Genomic DNA, 12,397 nt, shown 5'->3' on the forward strand with positions numbered 1-12,397 from the left:
TTTTTAATATGGCCTTTAAAGTCCTTACTTCCACACAGAGATGCAGCTAGAGTTTCAGATGCAAATACCAATGTCCCATGCTGCTGATGATGCTACTCTCTAAAATACACAACCATTTTCCTATGGCATGTTTTCTAAACAAGCAAACAAAGGTGCAACACTCAGACTAAAATTATCATACTTCAAACCTTTAATAGCTTTTGATGTCACTATTGGCATGTCTATTTTCTTGTCGGTTCACTTGAATCTTTTGTGCTATTATTTATATGTCCAAAGATTTGGCACTTGATGCCTTTGAACTGACCAAAATGTTGTCCCCCTTCAGCAATTAATATGTACACCTGGCTTAGATGGTGTACCTTTAGTTACAACCCTGAATCCTTGGTCATTAATGCATCACCTGTCCACTCATTAACTATATGCATCCCCACATCTCTCTCTCTCTATCTATCTATGTCAGTCTATACTTATGTTGTTTTATTAGCTGTACTAATGTTTTATAGCTTCTCTCCCCACCCCAAGCCTCTGCTCAAAATGTTTTTTCAGTCGGATCTTCCTAGTAAACAAAAGCAAAAGCAATAAAACAGACCTATACCTCTTCTGTCCTGCATTTTCTTACTGATGACCTGTCCTGTTTGTCTTTAGTGAAACTGATGAAAAGTATTCAATTAATATTCTAGCCTACTCTCTGGCCTCTCTATGCTTCTGACCTTCCCAAGACAATTCCCATCTACCCAAACCACCTACTTTTTTCTGTCACACATGTTAAGAGTCCCTTTTCCCCCTCTTTTTATGCATATGGACAGTGCTTTTTCCCCTCAGCACTCTCTGAATACTTAACTACCTTGTTTCCATCCTCAGTATAACTTTCCCACTGATGTCCCTCCATCTCCTGTATGTCTTCTCTTTGTCCTTAATAACTAATTTCACCTTCCAAGTAATACATGCTTTTTTCCCTTCTCTTTCCCTTTGCAGCCCTCCTGAACGTATATGTGTATATATATATAAATACATATATATATATATATATATATATATATATATATATATATACTCCTTCCAAAGCATGTTTCAGAAAACTCCACAGTTTAAATTTCTATTACTGAGACTCTTAGCTATTAGCATCCCTGTCTTCACATAGTTGCTCTGTCTGTAATTCCATAAACTGGACTTTTTGGTCAGACCTAGTTTTTGTAGCCAGTGTGACCAGCACCTTTGTACCGTCACTGTTTGCCAGTGAAGTCACAAATTGTTGACCTTCGTAAACAGGACTAGACTGAGAATTACCTAGGTGTTCAAAATAACTCAATCAGACCATTTTCTCTGCCCATCCCAGATCACAGAAAGCTATAGTCAGCTTTAGGTGGAATGGGTTCTCTCACCATAACCACCATCTTCTTGCCTACATGTCTTTTATTCTTCTAAATTATTTCACCATCCTTGGCAACTTTTACAGGGAAGTTGACACTGGGCCCGCTCCACTACTTATCCTTACTCCTTCAACTGTTGCTACCTTGCCCCACTTTTCTTCTTGTCATGTCCTCTCCTTCCTCTGCAACCTCCCTCTAATCCATTACTGAAATATACTGCAATACCCATTCATTTATCCCTGCTTTGCTTTCCTACACATTCTTTTTCATTTTGCATTTCAGTTACATAATTATTTAATAATTTATTTTTTACTTACACTGTCATTCACTTGGGATAATCAGTATATTCTATCTGTAGCTACTTATTGTAGGTATGTATTTGACATATATTTTAACTTAAAAATACATAAATCAAACCACTACTATTGTTTATTTTAAATTCCAGAGCTAAATATATCTATGATACAAAATAATACAAAATAATCTCACTGCCTTATGCTTAATGTACCTTATTACTCAAGTCTTTCTAGGCCCAGTTCAGAATTTCCTTCTTCATACATTTATATTTCAAGCTGTCATAAAATGTACTCTTTCTTCTATATGATTTGCAGATGCTGCTTTGAAAATACTATTCAGTAAAGCTAGTAAAGCTTTACATAACAATATTACAACAACCTCCCATAATGAAGGCATTATTTCAAATTCAGTTTGATTTGCACTTAATATTTAATAAGCTCGTTCCTTGTGTGGCCATTTTTTAACTCAAATTCTGTCAGAAAAAAAGGTGAATATGTTATTTTTCATTTTCAAGTAAGCTATTAACTTCTTATTTCTTATTACGACTTACCAGATTTATTAAAATCCCCATTCAACATAACCTAGTTATTAACTTATTTATGCACTTTCAGAAACAAGTTTAGCAGCTTTATAATTCCTAACCATGACCCTGTAAGCAACATTTTCATTTTACAGCGTGAATATAATTGAAAATAGTGTTTTTAATTGGCAATAATAATTTAATTGTGGTAAGGCCACCTTTTGTTTAACATCCATTGTGTAAGTAACATATAAATAATCTAAAAACATTCTACTCGAATTTAAACAAATCCGAAACTCCTAAAAAAAAACTTATAACTAAAGATTGCAAAGACTACTACTCCAAGCTCCAATCTGAGAACTCAACCACCCCAAACAAATTCTGGAACTCCTCTACGGACCCTGGTAATTACCGCCCCATAAGCTTAACAAGTCTAGTCTGCAAAGCTATGGAGAGGATCATAATGGAGCTCATAAACAAAGATATAGGGGACTTGCAGACATTGGACCCGACCCAGTTTGGCTTTGTCAAGGGAAGATCATGCCTTTTGAACTTGGTCGACTTCTTCGAAACAGTCACCAAGGCCATTGATGAGGGAAAGGCAGTCCATACAGCCTACCTTGACCTTGCAAAGGCTTTCGACACAATACCCCACTCAGGTATTGTAGAAAAACTTACCAGCTTAAATGTAAACCCATATGTCACAAGATGGGTTGCAAACTGGCTTAAGGACAGAACCCACAGGGTTAGAGTTGCTGGCGCTGTGTCAGACTCCAAGCCGGTCACAAGTGGTGTCCCACAGGGCTCGGTCCTTGGCCCCCTATTGTTTGGCATCTACTTCTCAGAAGTGCACGCAAGCATAGGAGGACTTTGGCCAACAAATTTCGCGGCCGACTGCAAACTGGGCGCCATAGTGGAAAGTGCATCAGACACGGATATCCTTCAGAAGGGACTCACGGAAACAGATAGCTGGTGCCAGAGCCATGGCCTGAAGTTAAACGCCAAAAATGTATAGTCATACCCTTCGGGAAAAACAAGGTAACCCCAAGCTACCATATAGGTGGCAATCCACTAAGCACAGAAGAGGTTATCAGGGACCTGGGGACCCAGGTTGACAGTGGCCTTTCTTTTGACACTCACATTGCTAAAGTGGTTAGAAAGACCTTCTACATTGCCCACCTGATCATGAAGGATTCACATCCAGATCTAGTGAGGTTATTGTTCCCTGTACTCTTCACTTATCAGACCAATGATCGAGTACAATGCCCCATTTGGGATGTATCTCACCCGACATCTGCAGCAATTGGAGAGACCCCAAAAGTTCCTCTCCAAAAGGATAAAGGGACTCCAAAATCTGTCATATGCTGCCAGATTGAAGAAACTCCAGCTCTATTCAGTCGCATACCGTCTGCTCAGAGGTGACATGTGCCTGACATACAAGGCCATGTCCAACCCGGAATTAATGGACATGCTCCACCTCAAAAATCCAAATCCACCAAAACCACTAGAGCAAGCGACTTAAACCTTAGCACGGATATAAATAGGACGTGCTGGAGGGATAGATTTATCACTCAGAGACTCCCTATGCTGTGGAATAAAATCCCGGTCCATGTGAGGCAGAGCACCTCGCTGACTCTGTTCAAGAGAAATCTAGACCTGTGGATGGGAGATCGTAGGTTTACCCCGGGAATCATCTCTGTGTCACTGCTGGACAGAGGCACAACAAACTAATGGGCACAGTATTTTTTCATATAAGGGGTGGCGTAAGCCACAAAAATTTGGGCTAGGCTTATAAATGCCTTAGGGCAGATAGCCTAGTATAAACCTATGAACCTATGAACCTATCTCCTCCATCCTACACCCTGGAAATAAAGATAACCCCTGCCCCGACCCCAACCTCACAGATCTTGAGACTGCCACTAATTTCAATACCTTCTTCATGGAATGCATAGCTAAAGTCTTCTCCTCTTTCCCTCATGCCCCTCCTCCCCCAACTCTCCCTACCCTCCTCTTCCCCTCAGTAACAGTCATCCCTCCCCCACTTATCACCTAAAACCCATCCCCACAATTAAGATAAAACAGCTGCTCCTCAAACTAAAACCCTGCCGCAATGCTCCTGATAACCTACCTTCAACCTTCCTTAAACTAGCTGCAAACAGTATAGCTTTTCTCATTTCTATCTTAATAAATAGATCCATCCAGGAATCTTATGTCCCATTTATCTGGCGCCAAGCTTATATCATCCCACTCCATAAGGGTGGCAAAAACACTAACACTACAAATTTCAGGCCTATTGCTATCCTCTCCCCTCTTTCCAAAATATTAGAAAAAGTTATCCACTCTCAACTAATGCCATACCTTACACAAAACAACATCCTCACCCCCACTCAACACGGCTTCTGCCCTAATCACAGCACCATGACAGCCCTCCTTTCCTTTCTTGAAACTATTAACCTAGAAAATGACTCTGGCAAATTTGTCTCAACCCTATTCCTTGACCTATCTAAAGCTTTTGACACTGTCTCCCACCCCCTACTCCTATCACAACTCTCCACTCTACACCTCTCTCCCTCCACCATTGCTTCGTTCTCTAGCTACTGCTCTGATCGTCAACAAGCTGTACAATGGAAAACCTCCACCTCCCCCTTCCTACCAACTCCCACTGGAGTACCCAAAGGTTCTGTGCTTGGTCCCCTCCTCTTCAACATATTTATCAACAACTTCCACAGCAGCATCCCTGAATCCTCTCTCATACAGTACGCTGATGACTTAACAATCATCTGCTCGGCTCACTCCCCATCTGAACTTCTATTCAAAACTCAATCCGCCTTCTCTAAAACTGGATCCTGGATACAAACCATTACTTGGCCCTAAATGAAACAAAAACTAAGCTGATGATCTTCACACCTTCTAGGAACAACACTATTAACAAAAACTCCTTTCCCATACTCAGCCACACCAACTCCTCTCTCGAAATTGTATCCAGTACCAAACTACTAGGCATTACCATTGATGAAAACCTAAAATTAAGATATCCATATTCACTCTGCCATAAAAAAAACACACCAAAAACTAGGACTCCTCTACAGACACAACCGCTATCTCAGTCCCTCTACCTGAAAAAACTTAGCCTCCTCCTACCTTCTCCCCTCTTTTTTATATGGTGCACCTCTGTTAACCAACCTCCAACTCAGCCTACAATCTAAACTCGAGTCCTGCTACCATAAAATTACTAATTCGCAACCAATTCTAATTATTCTACCCACCACTGCCTATCCCTCTTCTCCCTGCAATGTTTCAAACTCCCCAACCACTTGAAATTCAGTCAGCTCACTAATGCCCACAAACTCATCTTCAGTCCTTCCAACTGCCCATCTCTCACTACCGCATTTACCCCCTATATTCCTAACTGCCTTCTCTGATCAGAAAACCAAAATCTCCTACAAATCTACAAACCCTCTCATTCCCCAGGTTATCTTCTGCTGTCCTACTCCATAGCTAAATTATAGCACTCTCTCTCCCTCCCCCACCCCTTCGCACTATTCCTAATCATACCAACTTTAAATCTCACTTGTTCTTGCATCTAACCTCTAAATGGACATGTCCATGTCAATCTCCTACTTAACTCCCCCCTTACCCTCTCATTACTACCAATTCACCCCACATGTCACTACTGGACAATTGTCCTACTGCACCTTGATGATCTTATTTGATGTCATCATTTCTGGAGATCCAATATTTATTTATTTTATATCTACACTCCATTACCTGTATTACTCCTCTCAGTGACTTCTTTTATTACCTACTCATTTGTACTATATGGGTTGCCCACCGCAAGAAGTATGTTATACTGCTCTGTATTTTTATGATACATTATTTTTAATCTTTATATGTATGTATGTTTATGTGAAAATTCTTGTTGTATATTTCTTGCATAGCATTAATTCATTTTGTAATTTCTAAGTTTAATTGTCTTGTTATTTGGAGCTTATCTCCCCGGGCCTCCACTGAAAACGGGCTCTTCTTGTCCCAGTGGACTTCCCCGGTCATCAAACTGAAATAAATAACTAAATAAATAAAATGATATTTAGAAACCCTCTGATTTTAAAGGTTTGTTAATAAGCACAATGTTGCATTAATATTCATAAAAACAGTCCACTGGGAATCAGCTCTGCAAGTGACTTCTGGCCAGCTGTCCTATAAAAATGTATACATTTCTTTTTGTACCAATAAATTTACTTTGAGAACTAAAAGGAGTTTTGATTCTTATGCAAAACTACAAATATTTATATTAAGTCACGAACTATATATCTGCAGTTTAGATGAAAAGATTCTTAAGACTGAACTGCAGTACAGAAAAACCCAGGAGAAAATACACTGCCTAAACAGGGTGCCATTTATAAATACACAAGAATATGTAGAGAATGACGAAAGGTGACCTTTGGTTCATTAAGTATGCTTGATTGTTGTATCTAGCCTTATATAGATAACTCATCACACCCTTTTCCTAGCACTGAATAAAATGCCTATGTATTGCGGGATGCACACACACTCACTATGGCAGGTAAACCTATGAGCAATTTGGAGGACTATCAATTCAGCTATATGACATCAACCTTAATATCCAGTGAACTACTAGAACTTAAATTATTTACATACACAATTTATTAACAATTTCATAATCACCATTGATATTAAATTAAATTTGTTTAAATGTTACTTACTTTTACAGTTATATCATTATATCTATTCAAAAATAAGAAAACATATTTTTCAAATGTGCTGCTATTACATTATGTTCTAATAGCTGATCTGGACCACCAGACCTTTGTTATTTCCTATTTTTAATCATGTGTACTCTGTATGCGCGTATGTGTAAAACTGAAGCTGACAGTGACCTTGGCTTCATGCAAAAAAATCAACAGCCTTCAAATAAGCACATTAAGTCAAGATATTTAATGATCAAAAGCAGTGCCATACGGCAAACTGGACTGCAGATAATTCATTCTACAATTCTGGACTTAACAGTCTACCCGTGCACGGAGTTAATGCAAGAAAATCACTTTTGGTTATTTATTCTTTTTTCTCCATCTGTACTTTTATCCTAAAACCTCTCTGGACACCATTTTGGCTTTTATGTGAAATTTTGTCTTATTGTCTTCTGCTGTTAGACACAGCAATTGATACAACGGGACTACAATTTTTGGTCAAGGTTATCTGCATGGTGTTACTTCAGTTAAATAATCCATACAACAGACTGGTTAGGAAAAAAATTCCAAGTAGAATAAAGAATCACTAAAAGTCTGTTCAGGAGTGCTTAACTAGTACAGACCTGTGATGACTACTAAGAAACCTGTGACAAATCAGTAACATATGAACAACTTCACACCACAGTCAGGACTGTAAGCATCTCAGGTTGAATAAAAGTAGCCAAATTACTCTTTCAAGCCTACCATCCAAATGCACCCCAGTCGGCTATTCGGGAGAGGGCCATTAACAAAAATCAATGTGAGTCACTGAAAACCACAAAATGATACTGTTGCCAGATATAGTCAAAGTATACTTCACAGCTGTCCTGATTCTTAGTGAAGTCCTCAATTTTTATTTCAAAATATTTCTGTGTATCTACTGACATTGATAATTTTATCAGTATTATGTTCGGGAAGTGAAATGTTTTGGCTGATCACAGTTCTAACAATTAACAATACTGTTTTACATCGGAAAATGGCGTGTTAATTCGCACATGTTTATGCTGTCAAACTTCTAAATCAATGAATAAATCAAACCTCTCAACTGTCCCAGACTTTGACTAAAACTGTAGCTCTCCCTCTTAAACTGGCAACTAAGGTAGATAAAATTATACTTTATAAATAATGGCAATAGAGTAACAGACTTACTTTCCTTCGGAAAATTAACATCAGTTCACATTCTATTCTGTCAATGTCACAAGTTAGTAGTACTAATATTTTAAAAGTGTCCCTGATTTTCACCGATGGATTCGCCCCTGATTCGTTGAGAGCTATGCAGCAAGCATTAAAAATGTAAGAAACAAGGAAGGATAATGTGTCTGAGACTTGGGGGACTTTGCCAAAGATTATTTAGGCTTTGCTCTTGATTTTGGAAGTAGTGCGACTAGACTGCGAGTCAAAAAATAAATCTCCATATTTACCCTTTATGTTTTACTTTCAAGTAATCAGTATTAGAATAACTGCAGTATATTGTATGTTTAAGCAGAAAATGGAAGATGGGCTCCCTCCCAGACTTTAGTTCAAAATATCCCCAGGCAGCAGCAGTCCTTTTATAGAAAAATACTGTTCAAGTGACGGCTTACGATAAAGAAATAGAGGCGCCAGGTGCCACCACGACAAATACTCAACGAGTTCCGCCCCCGTGCAGTGACATGGTGACGCTGTGGTTTGCCGACAAAGGTAAATGGGCGCTCTTAAGCATCTGTCCTTGAAGTTATAATCATCGAAATGATTTAGCTACTATCGTTTATACTTCAAGATAAATCAGAAACCTGTTTAGAAATAGATTCAGTAGCATTCTGTACTGGTTGGAAACCATGTCTCTGCTGACACACTCATGTCCTCTCTTTTCACCTTAAGACATGCTTGCTTATACTTCCCACCATGCATTTTACACCCCATACACACATTAGCCCGCGTTCAGCTCGGTGAAAGACAGTATCCACCGACAAACCTCCAAGGTTACCTTAAACAATAACAAATTAAACGTTTCTGTTTTAGATTCGCGGGTGGTAAAGCGCTACAACGTGTACCAAAAATACAAGTGTCAAAAAATGTTTGCATTTTCCACAGTAAACTGATGTAACGGCAGCACTTCCTGAAGCATCTTTTTGTGGCTGTCAATCCGGTTTCTACAAAATCGGAAATCGATCCGAAACTACGCTTTCATATAAAGTCCTTTTGTTGTTTGTTTACCTTGCTAATGTTCAAGTTATAGAAAAAAACATAAATAATAAATAAGCATGTTCACATCCGTATTCAAATTGTAAGACACAACATAAGCAAATGACCAACATTTTTCTTAGAAATTGTCCGTATCACAAATAACCAAAGCAAATAAAGAAGTAAAACAAATAATTATTTGAAATGCAACAAACCTGTATATGTACGGTACACCTGTACCAGTCCTACAAACCCTGGCAAAAGCAAGTCCAGATTGCATCAGAAACAAGTACCACGTGACAAAAGCCATACTACGACATCAGTGACACTCTGCCATAATCCTTAAATAATACTCTTGGTTCAAAGTTGGCTCAAATTTAAATTTTCTTTGTATGAGCTGGCGAATTAGATCAGATTCAGTTTTGAGCTCAGTCTACTATCTTGCTATAGGGGGTTGCAAAACTACACAAATAAGGGCGAAGTTGTTTTTTGTCCATTGTTATGTTTATCAATCTTTGCTACTTTGTTATTATTTTTCATTCTGTGTTTCTGTTGCAGTACGAACAGGATAAACTGAAATGTGCATCAAATATGCTAATCTATTAATTAAGTATACAAAATACCTCTCAACTGTCCCTATTGTTGAGGAATGTTTTTTTTTTCTTCAGGCATATCTGTCTTCCTCTTAACACAAGAAATTTGGACAAAGCCAAAATTATTTGGGGGTGCAAAAATAAGGACAACTTTTAAATATTGTTCTTGTAAATTTTTGCTATAATAAAATGTGTTGTGCTATCCTGCATTTTCTGAAGGCTATGAATTCTGAAAATCGAATGTCTGTTATTAATGACTTCAAACCTCAGTGATTTGCCAGAACTTGTATGAGGAACAGGCTAAAAATATGAGGCAAAAATCTGGACAGCTGAGTGGTATGTGTGTTTCAGGTCTGATTTACCTCTGCACATGATATACATATTTTGGTGGCATGTCCCTATTTTCAGGCTTAATTTACTCCTTCACACAATTTTCTGAATCCCCTTCAACAAATGTGATTTTTGAATATGTGTAGTAGGTAGAAAACCACAATACATGACCAACATACTACTGGCAACAATAAAAAAAGAGGAAACATATCTTCCAGCTCCCTTTTTCTGAAGCAAATTTAAGTGACCTTGTGTGACAGAATTTTGCAATACAGTTCAGTAATGTCTACAGATTTTACATTGACTCTTTGATAATGTGCTTTTATTTTCCCTCATTTTTGTCACTCTCTGTTTTTTAAACATTTCCGAGTAGTACAGAAGCAGGAAGAGGCATATGCTATTTAGTAGTCAAATGTTATGCTAATTAGATGCCCAGATTTATAGATGCATGTACTTAATTTTCAAAGGCTTTTTTGTTCCTATGTTCAGTGTCTGCAGGTTGAGAGGCATGTATGGCTGAACAAAACTGATAATTCCAAGAAGCTAATCAACTACAGTAGCAGTGATAATATTGAACAATAATTTCACAATGTTTATCGCATTCACAGAAAAATCGTTATTGTTAAAACAACAGAGCACCACATACCTCTCACTCTAAGCTTTCCAAATGATTGCAGGGGAGCATCTGAAATCATAACAGAGGATCCATTCCAAAGTCATAGATAGCACTTACAAAGTGCTTATGCATAAATCTGTATCCCTAGGCGGTGCGGTATGCTGCTTACATTTTCAATCTTGTGGATACAACCTGTACAATTAGGACTGTTTTGGTCCTAGCAAATGTGTGACTGCATAATTTCACTAGAAATGCATCATGTGACATGTTTAAATTATAGAAGACATATCCTCCACCACAGTGTAACCCCCCACAACCCCAAAAGGTGCTTGTTTCTGGACAAGCCCTCCTGCACCCCTTGATGTAGGGGAAAGCCCCCCGACACCCCTGAACTTATATATACTAATTTCAAGATCACTATAACTTGGAGAAAAAGAATATTCTAGGAAATGTCCATCTCAGACATAATATATGTAGGCCTGTTTTTTGGCTATTCAGTCTCTGTGTTTCAGAGCTTGTTCTAGCAGGTCCTAACATTTTAAATGGTTACTGTTAAAAGTACGCACGCTTGTTGAGTAGTTTCAATGCCTACTGGCACCTCTGCTTCATTACGCATGGGTCTGACTTATGCTTAGATATTACAAAATATTGTTATACTGTTTTGTCTACATAGGTAGGACAGCATGACAAGCTGTGTGATGTAGATACGATACCACAGAATGGCTGTTAACTTTCCAGTTTTCTCATATATCAAGAACCTTCCATATATTATAACATATTATACAATAGTGTGAGTTATGTAGAAGGTGTCTGCCAATCTTATTTTTAATCATTTATTTAGACAGTAGATTAAATAAACCTCTAGGGCCCAGTTTTAGCCATTACTTTTTTACAGAATGAAAACATTAGACAAGAACTGTATTACAGCTATAATGAAGACTTTTACTGAAACAGTAACGTAAAACACAAAAACAATGGGAGAATTATTTAACAAGAAAAATGGTGTAAAGATAGAGTGCAGGGAGGGATATTAAGTTATAGTTCCAATACATCTGAAGTTGACTGATGTTGCAGGTAGGATTTAAGTTGACTGGAGATTGATGCAAGAGTGAGGAGCAAAGGCTGTGTGCTTGGAAGGGAGGTCAAAGTGGAGGGACCAAGATGGAGAAAAAGCCCTGTCAGCACAGACCAAAGTGATTAGAGGAGTGCCAAGCCTGAGGATCTACATGATTTATGGAGTCATACTTTCTTTTTAGTTAATTTCTGCTCTAGCTTCAGTGACTATTTAATGATGATTTTTTTTTCATTTTTGTTAAATGTTGACTTTCTGATTTACAGCTTCATTTTTCATTGCAGACTTACTGCTGGACTTTTTCACTGCTCAATACTCCACTAACTACAAAATACAGTACCTGGCAGAAGTGCACTGCAGTTGGTGCTTTTGTGTTTACTGTGACTTAGTTCAATACAGACCCAAACAGCCGTAGCTGGTTACAGCAGTGACGACTAAATGAGAGGCAAAATAAAAATAAATAAATAAATTAAATAAATCAAGTTCCTCCATACCCTGAAGCAAAGTGTATACGTGTCCATAAGTTGTCGTATATAATTTACCATAAAAAAATTTAAGACACTCATCTAAGTTAGCCTCAGCTCCATTATGAATAATCGTGTCATCAATCAATATGTGATTACACAATAAAAATATCTAAACATTGGGTGATCAAAAGCTCAAAATGGTGACACTGCCGGAGTCATAA

At 38.0% G+C, this 12,397-nt stretch overlaps 1 protein-coding gene across 1 annotated transcript in view; it reads right to left on the reverse strand.

The window, feature by feature from the left end:
• Positions 1 to 9,421, reverse strand: part of SLC38A1 (solute carrier family 38 member 1) — an 830,305-nt gene extending 820,884 nt beyond the window's left edge. Inside the window, exon 1 of the mRNA XM_044062017.1 lies at positions 9,314 to 9,421. The gene's annotated coding sequence lies outside the window, so the exon portion shown is untranslated. The remainder of the gene's footprint in view (positions 1 to 9,313) is intronic.
• Positions 9,422 to 12,397: the final 2,976 nt, after the last annotated feature.

The sequence above is a fragment of the Protopterus annectens genome, chromosome 2.part1 (genome assembly GCF_019279795.1).
Source record: "Protopterus annectens isolate FY-2018-M chromosome 2.part1, PAN1.0, whole genome shotgun sequence".
NCBI lineage: Eukaryota > Metazoa > Chordata > Ceratodontiformes > Protopteridae > Protopterus > Protopterus annectens.